The sequence below is a fragment of the Girardinichthys multiradiatus genome, chromosome 13 (assembly GCF_021462225.1).
Source record: "Girardinichthys multiradiatus isolate DD_20200921_A chromosome 13, DD_fGirMul_XY1, whole genome shotgun sequence".
Classification (NCBI taxonomy): domain Eukaryota; kingdom Metazoa; phylum Chordata; class Actinopteri; order Cyprinodontiformes; family Goodeidae; genus Girardinichthys; species Girardinichthys multiradiatus.
The window spans coordinates 25,036,310-25,056,999 of NC_061806.1; the positions used below are offsets into that span (position 1 = coordinate 25,036,310).

At 39.7% G+C, this 20,690-nt stretch overlaps 1 protein-coding gene across 4 annotated transcripts in view; it reads left to right on the forward strand.

The window, feature by feature from the left end:
- atxn1a (ataxin 1a) overlaps window positions 1–20,690 on the forward strand; it is a 141,312-nt gene that overhangs the window by 95,271 nt on the left and 25,351 nt on the right. For 3 of the 4 annotated variants that reach the window (XM_047384367.1, XM_047384368.1, XM_047384369.1), the window contains exon 3: window positions 5,734–5,850. The gene's annotated coding sequence lies outside the window, so the exon portion shown is untranslated. Of the gene's footprint in view, window positions 1–5,733; window positions 5,851–18,626; window positions 18,757–20,690 lie in introns of those variants that run through there. The other variant, XM_047384372.1, reaches the window with a different exon arrangement.

Here is a 20,690-nt window from a genome sequence, read left to right on the forward strand (position 1 = left end):
GTTTTCACAAGTCGGCGTGTTGCACATTTGATGTCTTTAAAGCTGATCTGGAGTTTTTTTTCTTTTCAGTTGAAAGGTCCTGAGTGAAGTGCAAGTCTAAAAAAAACATGAAAGAGAATCTTTAGGTGTTTTGATGATAACTTATGTTACTTCTCATAAGAGCTGTGAATCTGGGCTGATCTCATTTGATTAGATTAAGGTAGTTATTTAGTGACTGCCAATGCATTGCGATGAATTTGTGTCTTCTGATTACTACTCTTGGTATACAGTTGAAACCAGACATTTTTCTACACTGTATAAAAAGACATGAAACCCTTTTTTTCTCAACGTTGGACATTAAATCAGACTTAACTGCCTGTTGTAGAATCATTTCTATATTCTTAATGCCAGATTATTGAAAGGAAGGATTATTTTAGACAATAACACTAACATTGGTGTCTAAACAATTCTGGGAAGCCTACTTGAAGCTTTGTGAAGCTTGGTTAATTCACATCATTTAAGTTATATAGAGGAATACCCCTGGAGGTGTTTTAAGGCAACATCTCCAACACATTGCCTCCTTGTGTGACATTCTGGAAGAATCTAAATAAATTAGGCATGGTTTTAGAAGGAGAACTATATACCTAAAGTCTGATTCATCTAAGTGCACTTTCGATATGCCTGAAGGTCCCGTAATGATCTGTACAATAATTATATTCACTTATAAACACAATGGGAACCTCCAACATTATACTGTTGAGGAAGGAGGAGGCTGATGTGCTTTGGTGTGAACTGTATGTATGAACCACAGAACAAAAGCAAAAAACCTTGTGAAGATTCTGGCTGAAGCCGTCATTATCCACAGTGAAACGAGTTTTGTACCAAAACTGAAAGGCCACTCAGTGTGGAAGAAGCCATTACTCTAAATGCAACAACAACCATCATTTTTCAGAGACATATCCTGTGGGCTGAAACAGAATGTTGAGTGTTTGGGTATAATCACCATTGTAACCCTTGGAGGAAAAAGGGGGAAGCCTGCAAGCCTGAAAACACCATCCCAGTTGTGAAGTACGAGAGTGACCTGCAATTTTCTGCTGAAGGGATGTGTGCACATGACAAAATAAAGTGCGTTGTGAGGCTGGAGCATTATCTGGAAACATTAAAGCAACAACCTTTTATTTGTAAAGGCATTTGAGAGGATATTTGTTGTGAACTGGCACATCATAAAAAAATTTAAATGATCTGAAATAAATCTGAACACATCAGCCAGGAAACTAACGTTTGGTTACAAATGGGTCTTACACATGAACAGTGACCCTAAGCGAATCACCAAGTTAGTTTCAAAGAGGGTTCAGGACAATGGAGTCAAGCTTGTGGGAGGATGCTCTGAACAACTGACTAAACCTATATAGTGTTGAAGCCAATTGTACCAAAAATGAAATGTAAGTAATAACAAATTTCTTGAAATTCTGTTATTATTCTGGAATTTAGCAAACAAACATAAGTTTCGTAATTCTAACTGACCTAAACCAGGAAATGTTTGTTTTATTTTTATTCAGTGGATGTAAATATTTGGTTTCAATATTGCAAAAATTTTTTTGTGTCACAGTGAAATACGGTTCAGGTGCATTGAACAGTGTGTACAAGCTACACCCAGTGCACTGTAAATCTAGTGAGCTGATTCTCTTTCTAGTGAGCTGATCCTCTTTCCCTCTCACTGTTTGTCATTTTATTCCAAAAGCCAGTGGCTGGTTAGGATGATATTACACTAATCCATTCAGCATCATGTCAAAGAGCAAGAGAGATATTGCTGATATACAGGGGTTGGACAATGAAACTGAAACACCTTGTTTTAGACCACAATAATTTATTAGTATGGTGTAGGGCCTCCTTTTGCGGCCAATACAGCATCAATTCGTAATGGGAATGACATATACAAGTCCTGCATAGTGGTCAGAGGGATTATAAGCCATTCTTCTTGCAGGATAGTGGCCAGGTCACTACGTGATACTGGTGGAGGAAAACGTTTCCTGACTCGCTCCTCCAAAACACCCCGGAGTGGCTCAATAATATTTAGATCTGGTGTCTGTGCAGGCCATGGGAGATGTTCAACTTCACTTTCATGTTCATCAAACCAATCTTTCACCAGTCTTGCTGTGTGTATTGGTGCATTGTCATCCTGATACACGGCACCGCCTTCAGGATACAATGTTTGAACCATTGGATGCATTGGTCCTCAAGAATGGTTCGGTAGTCCTTGGCAGTGACGCACTCATCTAGCACAAGTATTGGGCCAAGGGAATGCCATGATATGGCAGCCCAAACCATCACTGATCCACCCCCATGCTTCACTCTGAGCATGCAACAGTCTGGGTGGTACGCTTCTTTGGGGCTTCTCCACACCGTAACTCTCCCGGATGTGGGGAAAACAGTAAAGGTGGACTCATCAGAGAACAATACATGTTTCACATTGTCCACAGCCCAAGATTTGCGCTCCTTGCACCATTGAAACCGACGTTTGGCATTGGCATGAGTGACCAAAAGGTTTGGCTATAGCAGCCCGGCCGTGTATATTGACCCTGTGGAGATCCTGACGGACAGTTCTGGTAGAAACAGGAGAGTTGAGGTGCACATTTAATTCTGCTGTGATTTGGGCAGCCGTGGTTTTATGTTTTTTGGATACAATCCGGGTTAGCACCCGAACATCCCTTTCAGACAGCTTCCTCTTGCGTCCACAGTTAATCCTGTTGGATGTGGTTCGTCCTTCTTGGTGGTATGCTGACATTACCCTGGATACCGTGGCTCTTGATACATCACAAAGACTTGCTGTCTTGGTCACAGATGTGCCAGCAAGACATGCACCAACAAAAGCATTGCATTCTTAAAGACAAGAACTGTTTACATAACACAGATTGGATGAAAACATAGCTGGTGAAAGCTGCTGAGGATTCTGGGAAGGGAAGGCAGTGGTAAACAAATTCACAGGGTGCGCTCTGCAATAGAAAACAATGGCTTGCCATGTTGTGTTATCCAGACATAGAAGCAACGTTCTTGGGTCTTAAAGTTAGTGTGGTTTTGTCAAAGTGTCCTGTTTTTGCAGGGCTATTTTTTCAAACCACATGTTTTTTTTCAAGCCATCTGCTGAAAACTGGTGGTAACTTTGGGAGTTGGTACGTGAATGCAAATCCAATACTGTGCAAAAGAAATGAAAAACACTTTTTCATTTATTAAATAAAATTATCAGAATAAAATCATACACAAAAGCTTTGCTTTAAGATGTTTATCACAAATTGGCATCGTACATTTGCATAGACATCTTGTAGATATGTTATACTGCTATTTTGAACTTCAATTAGTGCTTTTTATGTCTTTTAACCAATTAAAGGAATGCATCATTTCACTGTCTTACAATCTTCAGCATTACTTGCAGTATTGATTTAGAAGCACCATTGTTATGTCTTCCTCTGATCAAATCTCCCTCTTAAAGTTTTAAGTTTTGAGTCAGGAGCTCTGGTTTATAATAAAAAAAGCATCTTTATCTTTAATCACTCCTGCATAAGCAGTTTTGTTTTTTTGACTGCAAAGGCCAACTGTGATTTGACGCGGCACTAGGTGCAAACAGTTTCATATTGCTGGACCTGATCGGGTTGTTTGTGTCTGCATATATTTATTGGAGCTTTTCCACATCCTCTGCAGAAATACAGAAATCAGTTGCTAAAAGTGTCAGATATTGCACTGCTTCATCAGTTCCCTCCTAAATCTTTTTTCATATCACACCTTACTGAGCTAAAAACAGCCCACCAATATTAACATAATATAATCTTATCTTAAATTTGAAGCCATGCAATGTAAATGAAAAATCCTCATTCTTTGCTGACTACAAGCTCTGTATTTTGTTCCCTCACCTGATCGACACAGAGTTGTGTAGGAATTTTCTGAACCATTGCTGTCTGCATAGATGTACAGGTCCTTCTCAAAATATTAGCATATTGTGATAAAGTTCATTATTTTCCATAATGTAATGATTAGATTCATTGCACACTAACTGAAATATTTCAGGTCTTTTATTGTCTTAATACGGATGATTTTGGCATACAGCTCATGAAAACCCAAAATTCCTATCTCACAAAATTAGCATATTTCATCCGACCAATAAAAGAAAAGTGTTTTTAATACAAAAAACGTCAACCTTCAAATAATCATGTACAGTTATGCACTCAATACTTGGTCGGGAATCCTTTTGCAGAAATGACTGCTTCAATGCGGCGTGGCATGGAGGCAATCAGCCTGTGGCACTGCTGAGGTCTTATGGAGGCCCAGGATGCTTCGATAGCGGCCTTTAGCTCATCCAGAGTGTTGGGTCTTGAGTCTCTCAACGTTCTCTTCACAATATCCCACAGATTCTCTATGGGGTTCAGGTCAGGAGAGTTGGCAGGCCAATTGAGCACAGTGATACCATGGTCAGTAAACCATTTACCAGTGGTTTTGGCACTGTGAGCAGGTGCCAGGTCGTGCTGAAAAATGAAATCTTCATCTCCATAAAGCTTTTCAGCAGATGGAAGCATGAAGTGCTCCAAAATCTCCTGATAGCTAGCTGCATTGACCCTGCCCTTGATAAAACACAGTGGACCAACACCAGCAGCTGACACAGCACCCAGACCATCACTGACTGTGGGTACTTGACACTGGACTTCTGGCATTTTGGCATTTCCTTCTCCCCAGTCTTCCTCCAGACTCTGGCACCTTGATTTCCGAATGACATGCAGAATTTGCTTTCATCCGAAAAAAGTACTTTGGACCACCGAGCAACAGTCCAGTGCTGCTTCTCTGTAGCCCAGGTCAGGCGCTTTTGCCGCTGTTTCTGGTTCAAAAGTGGCTTGACCTGGGGAATGCAGCACCTGTAGCCCATTTCCTGCACACGCCTGTGCACGGTGGCTCTGGATGTTTCTACTCCAGACTCAGTCCACTGCTTCCGCAGGTCCTCCAAGGTCTGGAATCGGCTCTTCTCCACAATCTTCCTCAGGGTCCGGTCACCTCTTCTCGTTGTGCAGCGTTTTCTTCCACACTTTTTCCTTCCCACAGACTTCCCACTGAGGTACCTTGATACAGCACTCTGGGAACAGCCTATTCGTTCAGAAATTTCTTTCTGTGTCTTACCCTCTTGCTTGAGGGTGTCAATAGTGGCCTTCTGGACAGCAGTCAGGTCGGCAGTCTTACCCATGATTGGGGTTTTGAGTGATGAACCAGGCTGGGAGTTTTAAAGGCCTCAGGAATCTTTTGCAAGTGTTTAGAGTTAACTCGTTGATTCAGATGATTAGGTTCATAGCTCGTTTAGAGACCCTTTTAATGATATGCTAATTTTGTGAGATAGGAATTTTGGGTTTTCATGAGTTGTACGCCAAAATCATCCGTATTAAGACAATAAAAGACCTGAAATATTTCAGTTAGTGTGCAATGAATCTAAAATATATGAATGTTAAATTTTCATCATTACATTATGGAAAATAATGAACTTTATCACAATATGCTAATATTTTGAGAAGGACCAGTACATAGAGCAATCTTTCCTAATGCAAGAAGGACTTGTTTGTTTTTTATAGTGATGAGTGGCTATGATGCAAAAGATATTTTCCCTGAAAATGAACACTTTTTGGTTGTGAATCACAGCTTTATTATGTGTTGCTCCTACTGGAGGATTTACAGATAAATCCTCAGCTTGATCTCCAAAATAATTTTTCAATATCTATTCACCAGGTAGTGCTGAGTCCCACAGTCCACGTTCTGCATTGTGAGATATAGTCTGGAAGCCTCTCCATGGGCTGTGCCCCCTGCTGACAAACCAGGACGTCTGGAGCAGTTGTGTTGAATGAGGTAAGAATGGTAGCATTTGGCTTCTTTAACATGGAGCTAATTCTGTTTAATTCATTTCCTTATTTTTGATATGGATAAATTAGCTGCAGTTCAAGTTGTGTTTTCAGCTACAAGACAAGGCTCACTGCTGAGTCGTCACAAGCTGTTGTCACCCTGTTATTCCAGCCTAAAAGCTGTAAATCTGACTGTCATGTTTAATCTGATGTTATTAGCTCTGGCATCAAGGACTTTTTGGCCTTGTGTCCTGCATAGCCAGGAGCCCCGCTCTACTGATAAACCCGTCAATCTGGCAACAGCACAGATGAATGTTAAGTAAAGTGAGTTTGATTTTAATAGAGTGGCAGCTCATTAGCTAAATGTTGTTTCCTTGCTAAAGCTTTGAACCACAGCACATCACAAGTATAACTGAGCTCATATAGTAAGTGGCTTACTTGTCTAAACCTCATTATCTATCGTGCAACGTAATGAGTTGACCAAAACAATATGATATATCCCATATTCAATCAGCCACCTTTTGATGCCTCCATAAAGAAGTTCTGAAGATAGTTTAGAAAGTCTCATTCAGTCCCTCAAACTAATCCACTTAGACTTAGCTAATGGAGATAGCAAGACTTTTTTTTACTGCATTTGCTGTTATTGGAGAAGATAAATCTTTAGGTTAATTGAAACCCAGTCTACCCAGAGACAGTGTGTTTGTTAGCTGGAGACATTCCACCAACCATTAACTATAGAAAACAGCTTCATTCTCAAAATAAATATAAATCCACAAAGTATAATTACTGCTGGATTTGAACTGCTTGGAGTATACATTTATTAATTTTGCAGAATTGTTAATCCCAAGGGTGGACATTCTCACTCCTTCCTTCCACTGAGACATAACATCGCCGAGTCAGTAGCAGCTTTGGACCTGCTGGCGATTATCTAACAGACGTTTCAGCTGAGCTCATACAAGGTCAAAGATATGAACTCAGGCTTTTTACTTGATAGTTTATCTTTTGTAAAGAGGCTGTTATTGGTGGGGATTTTTCCATTGAGTCATAAAAATCAATTTAAACCGGTATTTTTGTAAAGGTTATTGCATTTTTTAACAATTTTTTAAATGAGATCTATTGCATTGCTTTGTTAATATTTCTATTCTTTGTTTTGATAATGGAAATTTAAAATCATGTCAGCTGCTCCAGATTTCAAATTAACAAGAATAATATCTTATTTTTATGTATGATTGTTGAAGTATACTATATGGGTGATCTTGTGTTTAGTTTTATATATTATTCAATACTTGAAAAAATTAATGTCGGCTATTTTAAGGGAAAATTCAACAAGAAGATATCAGGGGAAATGTCCTGCTCAAGACAATCCACTGTTATTCTTGTGCAATGGAAAGTGTTTTTCCAAACTCAATGAGTAATCATTTTACAGCATAAGGCATTTTTAATATTACAAAGGAACTGTTTTAATTTTCTCATCCCAGAAAAGTTACGTTTAAGAGTGATTTAGTTTCTGGTCTGAAATGTTGCATGGTGCTTTTGTCATGTCTGGTTTCTTGTACAGGTCCTTCTCAAAATATTAGCATATTGTGATAAAGTTCATTATTTTCCATAATGTAATGATGAAAATTTAACATTCATATATTTTAGATTCATTGCACACTAACTGAAATATTTCAGGTCTTTTATTGTCTTAATACGGATGATTTTGGCATACAGCTCATGAAAACCCAAAATTCCTATCTCACAAAATTAGCATATTTCATCCGACCAATAAAAGAAAAGTGTTTTTAATACAAAAAACGTCAACCTTCAAATAATCATGTACAGTTATGCACTCAATACTTGGTCGGAAATCCTTTGGCAGAAATGACTCCTTCAATGCGGCGTGGCATGGAGGCAATCAGCCTGTGGCACTGCTGAGGTCTTATGGAGGCCCAGGATGCTTCGATAGCGGCCTTTAGCTCATCCAGAGTGTTGGGTCTTGAGTCTCTCAACGTTCTCTTCACAATATCCCACAGATTCTCTATGGGGTTCAGGTCAGAAGAGTTGGCAGGCCAATTGAGCACAGTGATACCATGGTCAGTAAACCATTTACCAGTGGTTTTGGCACTGTGAGCAGGTGCCAGGTCGTGCCGAAAAATGAAATCTTCATCTCCATAAAGCTTTTCAGCAGATGGAAGCATGAAGTGCTCCAAAATCTCCTGATAGCTAGCTGCATTGACCCTGCCCTTGATAAAACACAGTGGACCAACACCAGCAGCTGACAAGGCACCCCAGACCATCACTGACTGTGGGTACTTGACACTGGACTTCTGGCATTTTGGCATTTCCTTCTCCCCAGTCTTCCTCCAGACTCTGGCACCTTGATTTCCGAATGACATGCAGAATTTGCTTTAATACGAGAAAAGTACTTTGGACCACTGAGCAACAGTCCAGTGCTGCTTCTCTGTAGCCCAGGTCAGGCGCTTCTGCCGCTGTTTCTGGTTCAAAAGTGGCTTGACCTGGGGAATGCGGCACCTGTAGCCCATTTCCTGCACACGCCTGTGCACGGTGGCTCTGGATGTTTCTACTCCAGACTCAGTCCACTGCTTCCGCAGGTCCCCCAAGGTCTGGAATCGGCCCTTCTCCACAATCTTCCTCAGGGTCCGGTCACCTCTTCTCCTTGTGCAGCGTTTTCTGCCACACTTTTTCCTTCCCACAGACTTCCCACTGAGGTGCCTTGATACAGCACTCTGGGAACAGCCTATTCGTTCAGAAATGTCTTTCTGTGTCTTACCCTCTTGCTTGAGGGTGTCAATAGTGGCCTTCTGGACAGCAGTCAGGTCGGCAGTCTTACCCATGATTGGGGTTTTGAGTGATGAACCAGGCTGGGAGTTTTAAAGGCCTCAGGAATCATTTGCAGGTGTTTAGAGTTAACTCGTTGATTCAGATGATTAGGTTCATAGCTCGTTTAGAGACCCTTTTAATGATATGCTAATTTTGTGAGATAAGAATTTTGGGTTTTCATGAGCTGTATGCCAAAATCATCCGTATTAAGACAATAAAAGACCTGAAATATTTCAGTTAGTGTGCAATGAATCTAAAATATATGAATGTTAAATTTTCATCATGACATTATGGAAAATAATTAACTTTATCACAATATGCTATTATTTTGAGAAGGACCTGTATGTTGACCTCAGCAGCTGTCTTCCTGTTGTTTATTTCCCCAAAATGGTGCAACATTTTTGAGGAAAATGCATTTGTAGGTTGAGCTGCACAGATTTGTATGTGAGCAATGAAAAACTTGTCAAATCCTTTCTGCCATTGCCAAACATCTTATTATGTTGTTTATTTTACTGGATGATGGAAGCTTGAAGAAACAAGACATGTTGGCAATTTAATAATGTATTCATTTGGCAAGAAGGGGGCCTCAGTATTGTGTGGAAGAGGACGCTGATCCCTACAAGTGCCCTATGGGGTTGAGGTCAACATTTCTAACAGACCTTTCCACGTTCTTCGCTCCCAAATTCTGACAGAAGTCTCACATAAACCTCCCTCTGTTAGGCGATGAATGACATCTTGGAGGACGGAGTTCGGTGGAAAATAAGGGATTGCTGCTGGTTGCAGAATGTTATCTTGATATCTATCTACATTGAGATTGCCTCCAATACCTACCTCAGCCAAAAACTGTTTGGCATTGGCAAAGAAAATTTGGCAAGTTTTTCATGGTTGCAACCCACACACCCAACTGTGCTACTCAGCCCACAAATGCATTTACCTTACAAATAAGGCACCATTCACAGCAAAATAATCAAGGTTTCCAAGGGTGTAAGAATTATTGCCAAGAAGCCTTGTTACAACAAAGAAATAATCAACCAAACACATATTTCCTTTTTTCTCCTAAGCTTATTATTTTTCACTTTTACTGAAGTTCTTTAAGCGAGCAAGACTGTTCTTGACACTTTCGCCCCTTTTTATTCTGTCGCCCAAACAGTAAGAAGTGTGAGTGCTTGTGAGAGAGAGAGTCAATACTATTCTTGGCTGCTCGGGGAAGTCTTGGCTCCCAGGCGTATGGGAAAAGTGCTGCTGGCAAGCATTCCATTATGCTGTCCTCTTGAAACACACAACCCTACTTTTTTTTACTTAACAGGCCATCATGTTGGCTTACTTTTTCTTTCCTGAACCACAATTTGTACATTTCCTTATCAAAAATTATTTATTTAGCATGCCATGTAAATATGGTGGAACAATAACTATTCAGATAATAAGCATTTAAACTCTTTTTTTTTTAACATGTCTGCTTGTCTCTGTCTCAAGCATTTACATGTATGTGCATAAACACACACACACTGAGGAGAGAAAGCCCAAGTGCCTTGTGCAAAGAGGGAGCTGTTATAGTACTACACTATACATAGAGGTCCAAAGCCAGGGTTTAACCATCACTCACTCGCACAGCATTCAGTGCAATATACTTGAATCGATATCCTAAGCGGGAGGAGGCTGCCTGTGTGAGTTGTATTAGCTAATAGATCTCTTCTGTTTGTCCTTCTTTTTGGACGTCTTTCTCTTTCTTGCTACTACACAATGACATTGATACTGCTTTCATTCGCTTGTACCTTTATCCCGCTCCTACCTCTCTGTCCTCTTTTCTTTTTACTTCTCACCTCTTTTTGTCTCTGCCCCTTCAAAGCTTACAATACCGGACAGCAGTGGAGTTCAGGGTCATCTTGGCCAATAAGAGGTTTGACATTAATAATTGGGTCATGGTCAGAGTTTTGGCTTGCTTTTGTAACATTGGGATGCACACAACCAGCCTCAAGTCAGATCTAAATTTGAGACCAGATATTAACATATGCTGTGTATAAAAACAACATTAAATCAGACTAAACCTCTCATGTTTTGGGTCATTTAGGACTCCCAAAATTAGAGAAAATGTATCTTTACATTCAGAAGTTTCCTTAGAATTTGATGGAAATGTGTTAACCTTTGTGAATTGAGTGAAATGTTTGATGTATTCTTCCCGAACATTTGCTACAATTTTGGCCCATTGCTTTCAAAGAGCTTCAGAACAGGCAGTACTGAGTCTAGTTTGTTGGCCACCATGGTTTTAAACACCTTCTGACCTCTGTTCACATATTTTCTTAGGGACTGAGACCAGGTCTAATGTCCTCTCTGTAACTATATTTGGTCCCATGCTTAGGGTCATTGTCCATTTGGAAAATGCCAAAGCGTTCCCTGGCTGATGTGTTAGGACAATGTTTAAATATTTTCATATAAAATCCTTCATGATGCCATGTGTTTTGTGCAATGACGAGTTGCTCCTGCAGAAAAACATTCACACTACATGATGCTGCCACCACTGTAAGTTACAGCTGGAATGGTGTTTCTAGGCTTGCAAGCTTCCCCATTTATCCTCCAAGTGTGGCAATTTTCTTTTTAGTTTGCTCAGACTACAGGACACATCTCTAGAAATTACGCTAAATTGACTGAACTTATACTGCGCCTTTCCAGTCATACTGACCACTCAAAGCACTTTATATTAGAGCCACATTCATCCAATTGCACGCACAAACGCGCACACATTCATACAACAATACGCAGATCAGTAGGCAACTAGAGGTTAAGTGCCTTACCCAGTGGCATATCGACATGTGCCAGGAGGAAGCTAGAATCGAACCCAGATTTTTCGGATTTTAAGACGACTGCTCTTCCCACTGAGCCACAGCCATAAAGCCAGAGTGAGACGGCCTCACGAATTAAATAAAATTAAATATACTTGTCCAAGGTCTGTGACTCAGCTTGGTTTAGTGGCTTGGTTTAATTTCCTTTCTTACAAGCTAATGCTAAGATTTTAGCCAAATGTTTTCCACTGTACATATTAATTCAAACAATTATCTTAGAACTAAACACCAACTTAAAAAAGTAAATTGTATCTTTGGACTGTGGGAGGAAGTCAGGGGAGAATGCACAGGGAGAACATTTAAACTCCATGCAGAAAGAGCTCCGACTGTGAGTGGAAACCAGGACCTTCTTGCAGCAAGGCAACAGTGCTACCAGCTGTGCCACCGTGCAGCCCTGTTTGAGTTTTCCTCAATACATTATTTATATCTTCACAAAAAAGGTCTTATCTTATGGGTCGTTCCAAAATACATGAATATGACCATTTTGCAAAGGTTTTATCTATCTGGACATATTCATACTACATGATTATGGTTAATATTAATCATTTCACATTTTCTCCAAAACTCGGGTTGTAGCATTTACTCTTAATATGAAGGGTGATTTTTCTTTAATATGTTCAGTTTTGTGTTATTCACTGATGATGTAAAGTCTGCCCCTCATCCTTTATGCGTTGCATTTATTATGAACAGCTCCTCAGTGAAAGATATGCTCTGGATTTTTTTATTAGTTCCTGTTTATCTGAGCTAGACTTATCTCTAATTGCATGAAAAATGGACATACTGATTGGTTTAAAAATAATCTCTGTGGTCAGTCTATCCGTTTCCTTTTTAAAATGTTCTTTACAAGCTCTTGAGAGGTTGAAATTAGACTGTAATCTATCAAAACCGACATTGTGCATGCAAGCTTGAATATTGGGTTGCTCCATTAGAGATCAACTACTTTGTGCAAAAATTCAATTTTTGACCATTCCACACAAGTGGTATAACTAGAATAAATTATTTGGGTTTGATTTTACTAGATCACAGCTTTGCAACTTGAAATAAATTCCTTCTCCAGCTGGACTCATAAAGCTTGTGAGATTTTTTGAAAGTAACAAGAATGCACACATATCTGAGTTTGAGTATTGTGTTCATCATGTAGCACTCTGTTTTGCTCTGTGTGTGGCTTTTGTGTGGGGTTTGAAATTTGCTTGGATAATGGTCGCATGCTTTCCAGTGTTGGTCTGTATGTAATATGTGCCTTGTTGATGTTAAAGGCTGCTGGCTGTGCTTTTTGAGAGCTGGGTGCTTTGACAAACATGTTTTGCTGCCTGTCTTATGTTTTTGTCCATGTGTATTTGAAAATGTTAAAAACGTTATTCACAGACAAGGACACATGGAGAGCAGTCACACAGCTCCCCTTCATCTACACAATACACGCTGCCATGCCTGTTCATGCCACTTACCACCTGTCTTGTCTACCCATGTTGGTTACTAGCTGTTGAGTGCATCTTAAGCAAGCACTGTTTCCGTGTCTTAGACATGGATGGTTGCAGAAGCAATGTGCGTGCTCTTTTATCTTTATTCTGTCAGAAAAGGAAAAAATAAACTGTTCATGACGGCAGCGTTAGTGTGCAAGAGTGTATCAGTGTTAACATTTGTCACCTGAGCTGTTATGTTTAGCACTGTGCTCCCCGGAATCCTCCAGAGTCACCCATCTCACATCTGTCAGCCTGTGGGCAACTTGATTCAGTTCTGAAATGATCTAACTCATCATCTGAGCTAGGTTACCCTAAGAAGATGAGGTACTAATGGGCAAGATCTTCTAATCGCCAGAATCAATGCTCTATGCACAGTTTAGAAGCACTTCCAAGTGGTTAAGTAAATAATACTTAACTAATGCGAAAATAGCTCCGACTCCCCTGGAAAGCTAGCCTCTTCAAACATTTTGCATGCCGAGGTGAGTGTATCTTCATCAGTGCAGACAGAGAGTTTACAAGGGCCATTACAGGCTTAGGGAGTGTTGATATTGGGTCATTGGTGCAACATTTGTGGATCATTTTTTATGAATTTCATAGCAGTGGTGCCTATTTATGGTATATATGCTATATAATGCCTCCAAGTTGTTAACTTCAGGCAACAGATTTATTTTACATGCCCAAAATGTGGTGGTATGGCTTAGCTCAAGATTATATTACGTGTGCTACAGTAGGCAAGCTGGAACATTATTTTCTTAAGGACACAAATCTTCATACTCCACCTAATCACAAGGCAGATATGATATACTTTGATGGGGTGATTAGGTTAAACATCAACAAACTTCTTCTGAAGAAGTGGTTCCCAAACTTTTCAGCTACTGACCCCCAAAATGGGACCAAAGGAGACTTATGACTCCAACTATTAGCTTAGTATACAAGCATTGACAACAATAACTTAATTGACCACCAATATATGGCTTAAATCTGTTTTGTGTGTACAATTTTTGTCTTATGAGATCATAAACATGCTGTTACAATTTTCCATCTTGTTTTAGTTTGATTCTTACAAAGGACCACAAAACCCCACAGTTGTTGATTTGCAACCCTCAGCGGGGTCCCAATCCTAACTTTAGGAACCATTGACCAGGACTGTGTAAAAGTCTTGTAACTATGTCCATTTCTTTAAATACTGCTTCTGATGAGTCTAACTTTATTGTGGTCCATTAAAGGGATTGCAATCAATAACTGTCCAGGCTTTCTGAGGGTATTTCAAGGTCTTCTGTTGGACTTTAGCTGTTTTTTAGGTCTCACACAAATATTCACACAAATTATAAAGTACATTAGGGCTGGTTTGCACATTTCTGTATGTGAATTATGCAGCCTAAAACATGTGATTACGTTTTAGGTCTTTAATGTGTAGATGCAACAATATTTAGGCTGACAAATCTTTAGATTCTTTTTTCTTATGTATTAAATACATTCAATCTAAGAAGTCCCGCCATTTTCACTCTACAAACTCATCAATAAACAGCACGCTGCACTTTTCAAAGTTTAATAAATTGCAGATAAAGGTTGGGGACATATGGCTTGTGGCATAAACTGGCATAATGTTGTAATTCCTTCATTTTGATTTGGCTTCCAAACCACTACATTTGTCGAAGAACCTTCTACACAATTTTTCTACTTGTTTATGTGTTATAGTCTTTGATAAAACAGAAGTCAGAATAAGTTAAACCTCAGACTTCAAAGAAAACTGGAAATCCATCCATCCAGTCAGTGAAACTCTTAAAGTTGCTTGATAGTACAGGCCCAGAAGGAACTACACTAGTAATTCACACCATTTTAACTTGCACAAAGCAATCTAATCAACAAAGCAATTAATTTTACTATTTTATTTGGATCTTGCTTCTTTAGAAGTGGTTGACATTTTAATAATTATAGCAGTATTTTTTTGTGAATTGAAAAAAGCAGTAATCCTTTCGGTAGAATTACTTAATTACATTTCTCAGTAATTTTGTCTCTCTAATCAGTACTGTTTTTTGTCACTTCAGCCTCCTTCTTTCTCACACTTTCCTCTTGTTCACTTGAAGCAGGATTATGATGTCTTTGTCTTTAATATTTGTGTCTGGGTGTTTTATACCCATATGTCCTCCTGCATGTGTCTGGCTACTGTTATTTTTTGTGTGTGTGAGTGGGTATATGTGCAAATACATGCTTAGTTGCTGTTGAAAAAAATGACTGAGAGTTCAAGTGTGTGCACATGCTCACATAAGAATACATGTTTGCATAGCTCCTTGTGTGTGTATGTGCTTGTGTGTGTACTCAGTAGCAGTATTTAGCAAACGAGGAGTTTAGCAGTGATTTGTCCATCCATTGCAGTCCCTCCCTAATCCTGCAGACATACATGCACGCTTCTTTGTCTGTGCGACTTTCAGAGATTTAACAGTGTGTGTGGATGAGTGGTTTTGTGAATGGCTTGTGGCTCGGGCCGAAATATAACAAACGAGTTAATACAGCGTAGCAGAGGGTTTCTGAGGGAGATGGAGATCAAGGGGTGACTGAGGCAGAGTGGAAGATACTTCCTGTGCATGTTAAAATGGTTCAAAAAACAAAGTGTTTTTTATGTTAAGATTTCCTGTGCGGCTTTTAACTACAAAAAGCCACACATAAAGCTTCTGTGTATGGGTGTTTGGGATGTGACCGATAGATGGCTCTACACCTGCTGTTTTACAAGTTTCTGATTACACACACACAGTCACACGTGCACAGAGAGACAGATGGAAAGACGTGGAAAAACAAGAGTTGAGACTTTCACCGACAGCAACAGAGGGAAGGAATAGATTGCTTAAGAGTGTGTAGGAAGGCGAGGGTTGCTGTTGTCATAATCACAGCGTGTGTGAAGTGTGCGTGGGAGACGGAGAGAGTCAAGATTGTGTGTATGAGTGTGTATTTGTGTGTGAGAAAGAGAGAGAGCAGAGACAGCAGAAGACTCTGTGATATGTATCCGGGTGTGTGTATATATAGAAGCTTTTCATCAGTTTCCTTAGTGACTGGCTGTGACTGAGACTGTATTCTGCTCTGCAGTAAGGTGCAAGATTGAGAGAGAAACATTGTTTGCTGTGCAGATTTTTCAGGCAAACTTAACATTTATTTTGATTATTTCCACAATGATGGATTAATGCACATTGGGTATTTCTACATAAAAATACAGTAGTCAAAACGTAGAAAACTCTCTTAAGAACTTGTAAATAAGATCAAGTGCTTTACTGTTTTGAAGTTAACTGAATTGAATGTAACTTTATTTAAACTGGAACCATTTTCTTGCATGCAAAGTGCCCAAAGATGACATTTTGCTTTGAGAACATTTTTACCATGGCTAATTTACCCTTTTACTAATTTTAGCAATGTAATTCTGATCAGCACTAAAATTGTAATATGTTGAGGTCAACTCACATTTGTGAAGATGACTAGAAATGACTCATTTCATGTCAATGTACTATAGAAGCTGAGAATTTACACAATGACATCTGACGTGTAAAAGTAGACACCAAACCCTCGAAAGTGTTTAAATTTACTGGCCGACTAAAAACCACACCTTGCAAATGACATATGATAAATGCATAAATAAAATGGTTGCCAAGACAACAGACATGTTTTGCTGTACAGTACTCACTAACACAAAATGAAACAGTTCTTATTTCAGCGGCTGGAAGTTAATTATTTACAAAATGTTAATTACGTCTTTATCTTTGTCTCTGCTTCTGGCCTTGTCTTTTTTTTTTTTTTTTTATAGCACACACATGCTTGTATGCCTTTATTTTAATACCACAATATTAGTTCTATCACAAAAGTATGATTTAATTAAGCAAATTTGCTAATTTTATGACAATTACATTAATAATCTTCACTGTCTGCATCAAGAGCTGTATCTATTGATGAAAAAATTAGAATTTAAGAATTTAGGTTTTGTTACATCAACACACTCAAACATGCCGGCTGCCAGTTTGACTTCTCCTGATCTGGATAAGTATGGAAAAATATTGATCCGTCCATGCGTCTGTTCATCTTTATAGTCTAGAAGAACTAGAACTAGAAGAAGGGAAAAAAATAACTCTGGAACGAAGAGTCTAGTAGGGACTTTTCTGAATGTAGGAATTTACTGTGATCAAGAAGCTATTTTTTAAACATTACATACAGAAAATTAAACTGCTAAAGATGTAAATATTATATTGTTCTTGTTTTGCAATGATAATTGCAATGATAAAAATATATGAGGCCTTAAGTCTCATATATTCATTTTGCAAAAACATAAAACATATTATTGTATTCTGTTCTTTATATCCAAACTAAATAGTTCTTTCAAGCCTGGACTGAGTTAAATCTGCCAGGAAAACCTGAAGTTGAACACTGGACTGATTTTAAGCCAACAGGAAGGTCAACCAACACAAACAGGATGTCATTTTAGTACATGTTTGGACCCGCTACTCCTCAAGGGAATTATTTCAGCTTAGTGTGTTTGTTTGTTTATATCTCTGTGAGTGGATGCTCATTACTTCTCTGTGCATACAACATCTCTTAGCACTGAGAAACATATTTAATCTATATTTACTCCTAAATTGTCTTTTAACTAGGTCAGCTAAAAAGCAGAAATAGATTCCTGCACACTATCAATCAGGCATGCCATCCAGTGGCCAAAAGCTGGTAATACAGTCATGTTAAGGGTGGGTGTAGAACCGACTTTTTCTGCAAAAGGAGAAGAGTCATTTTGCTTATTCCTGAGTTAGTCATGGACCAATAAGTGCATTTATTAAGGTTTGTCAATGTAATTGTCTGATGCTTTTCTGTATTAGTTATGGGTATTGTTGACATATGTTGCCTTAACAAAGCAGTATTGTATTTCTACTGCAGATGTTTATTTGTAATGAGCCAAAACTGTCTCAAGATTTGCCAGTAAACTAATAATAATAATAATCATGACAAATAAACAGATCAGTCAGTGCAGCGCTAGATAGAGGCGTATTTGTTTTTTTATGCTCCATGCAAACTCTCATGTACTCTCTGTGTTTATGTGTCTCTGTAATCTCCTCTCCTCCCTCCCATCCTCCCTCCCTAACTCACCCCTTTATCTCCCCCACAGTCCCTCACTGCCTTTCTCACTGTAACACCCTCCCACCCCCTCTCGTGTTCTCTTTCCCTGCTTGTAAGCGGTCTCTGGGCATGCAGCCAGCTGGCTCCTGTGTGTTTTTTGAATGAATACCTGATGAAGTTGGATGAGCAAATGGTGGGAGGGGCCCATATTTGTGTGTGTGGGGGGGGGGGGCGGCGTTTGTGCAGAGCAGACAGTGTGAGAGCACTGGCTCACATTCAGCCTCTTGCATAATACACGTTGGAGCTCTGCATGCGGGACTCCCTCCCTGTGGGTGTGCGCAACTGTGTGCTACCAGTTTGTGTGTGTGTGTGTGTGTGATCACCTGCATGTCGGTGGATGAGAGGGGAGCTTCCTGCCTTACTGTTAAGATTTAGGAGAAGGCTGCCAGCTGAGCATGAGTGTCTGCGGTGCGTTTCAAGGGGTGAGAAAAAGCAAGCGCAGTTTGTGGCACAAGTGCCCTGGGTCTACTTAGGATTTTCCGCTTGAAGAGGGAAAGTGGGTAAGGGGGTGGGTTAGGGGAGCAGGGAAGGAGTTTGGTTGCTTTGCAAAGGACACGGCAAAGCAGGAGACGACTGGAGTTAAGGGAGCAAAAGAATGAGAGGGGAAGAGAAAGGATGCTGCAGAAGTGGGCTACTCCTGCTCCCCTGGTAAGTAGACTTCTTGCAGTTTTGTGCTTGCTGTGAGTGAATAGCATACGTGGGACAGCAGTGTCATAATGTGGGTGCGTGAGACCTGAATGCTTGTGCTTTTGTATCACAGTATGTGATGTGTAAGTGCATCTGCCCTAGTTTTGTCTTGTGATAGGGCTTGTTTGTCTTGCTTCTTTGTCTGCAGTCCTGAAGCATTTGTCCTCTCTTCTACTGCTCTACTACCCCTTCACCCACTCTGTTCACCCAACCAACCTCAGGGCTGCTGAGGGGTGAGAAAGTGCAAGTCATGCAACACTGCCCAGGAGTTGTTGTTTTTTTTTAAGTACTCTCCGTTTTTCACACAGACATGCGTTTATTCCCATCTCATGTTGCAGAACTTTCTCTCTTTTGCTGCTCTTTCCTAGAAGCTTCATCTGTCCAGTGAATAGCTGATCCTCTATTACTCTCAATACTTACATGTGCTTCTCTCTTTGAGTAGGTGTGTGTCATCAGTAGCAAAATGGCAGTGAGTAAAGTGTCAGCCATATCAAAGTTCACAGTCTATTTGTAACGTGCAGGCTCACTCCAATGCAAATGCCCAACTCTACTAATGAAAAACTAGGACAAAAAGGAGGCGTAGCTGAAAAACCAGAAGTTGAGAGAGACAGAGAAGTGTTAGCTTGCAGCAACACTGTACTCTCCGGCTGAACTATATTTAGCTGTGAGATAACACATCACGTTGAACTTATCCGTTTGATAGTGATTATGATTATGACTGGGCAGTCATGCACATGCATCCTCAGATTCACATATATGTAGCCCAGAATTGACGGTTGCTTGTGCTTACATTTATGCATAGGTGTTTGCACAAAATAGATGGATGTTAGATGAAAATAAGTTTCAAAACAAGTTATCAGTGTCAAGAAACTGTGCTTTACAAAAGTTATCATAGCATTGACAGTTTTCACACTTTGATACATTTCAACTACAAACTTCGTATATTTTAAAATGATTTTATGTCACACCAACATAACCACCCCGCTCTCAAGCCCCTTACAGCCTCTGACAGGTGCGCTTCCACCATGACCCTGTATTTAGCTCAAGCCATGTTATCACATCAATTTTGACCAGCTTGATGCTCCCATCACCATGTGTCACACACAATAAGTTGCATGTAGGCCAAAAAAAAGTTCAGCATTGGTTTCATAAAACCAAATCACCCTTTTCCAGCTGTTTGCTGTATCCTCTACAATACTTATGGCAAACCATAAAGGCCATAGGGAGTTCATGACTGCCAGTTATTGGCAGATTCTTCTACCTTAGCTGTGAACCTCTACAGGGCCTCTTGGCTGCTTCTCTGAAAAATGCCCTCCCTTTCCGTTGAACAGCCATGTCTTAGTCGGTTTGCAGTTGATCCATACTCTTTACATTTTTAGATGATGGATTGATCCTTGCTCCATTAGATATCAAGGTTTAGGATATTTTTTTAAAACCTAACCCTGCTTTAACTTCTACACATCTTTCTCCCTGACTTGTCTGCTGTGTTCCTTGGTCTACATGTTGCTTTGTTCATTAATGTTCCCTAACAAACCTCTTAAGCATTCACAGAACAGTTGGATTTATACTGAGATTCAGTTATACAAAATGGGACCCTATTTACTAATAAAGGGATCACTGAAGGCAGTTAGTTACATTGGTTTAATTTAGGGGTATTGGAGTAAAGGTGCTGAATCCAAATCCACTCTATACATTTCAGATTGTTGGTTTAGAAAACCAAGTATCTTTTACTCTCCATTTTACAGTGTTTACCTACTTTGTGTTGGTCTGTCACATAAAGACGTTTGTGGTTGCAATGCATAAATAAATACATTGGCAAGGCACTGGAAATTCCCCTACATTTATTTTTTTTCTGCCAAAGGCTAATATGTGTTTATGTCACCTCAATAAACACA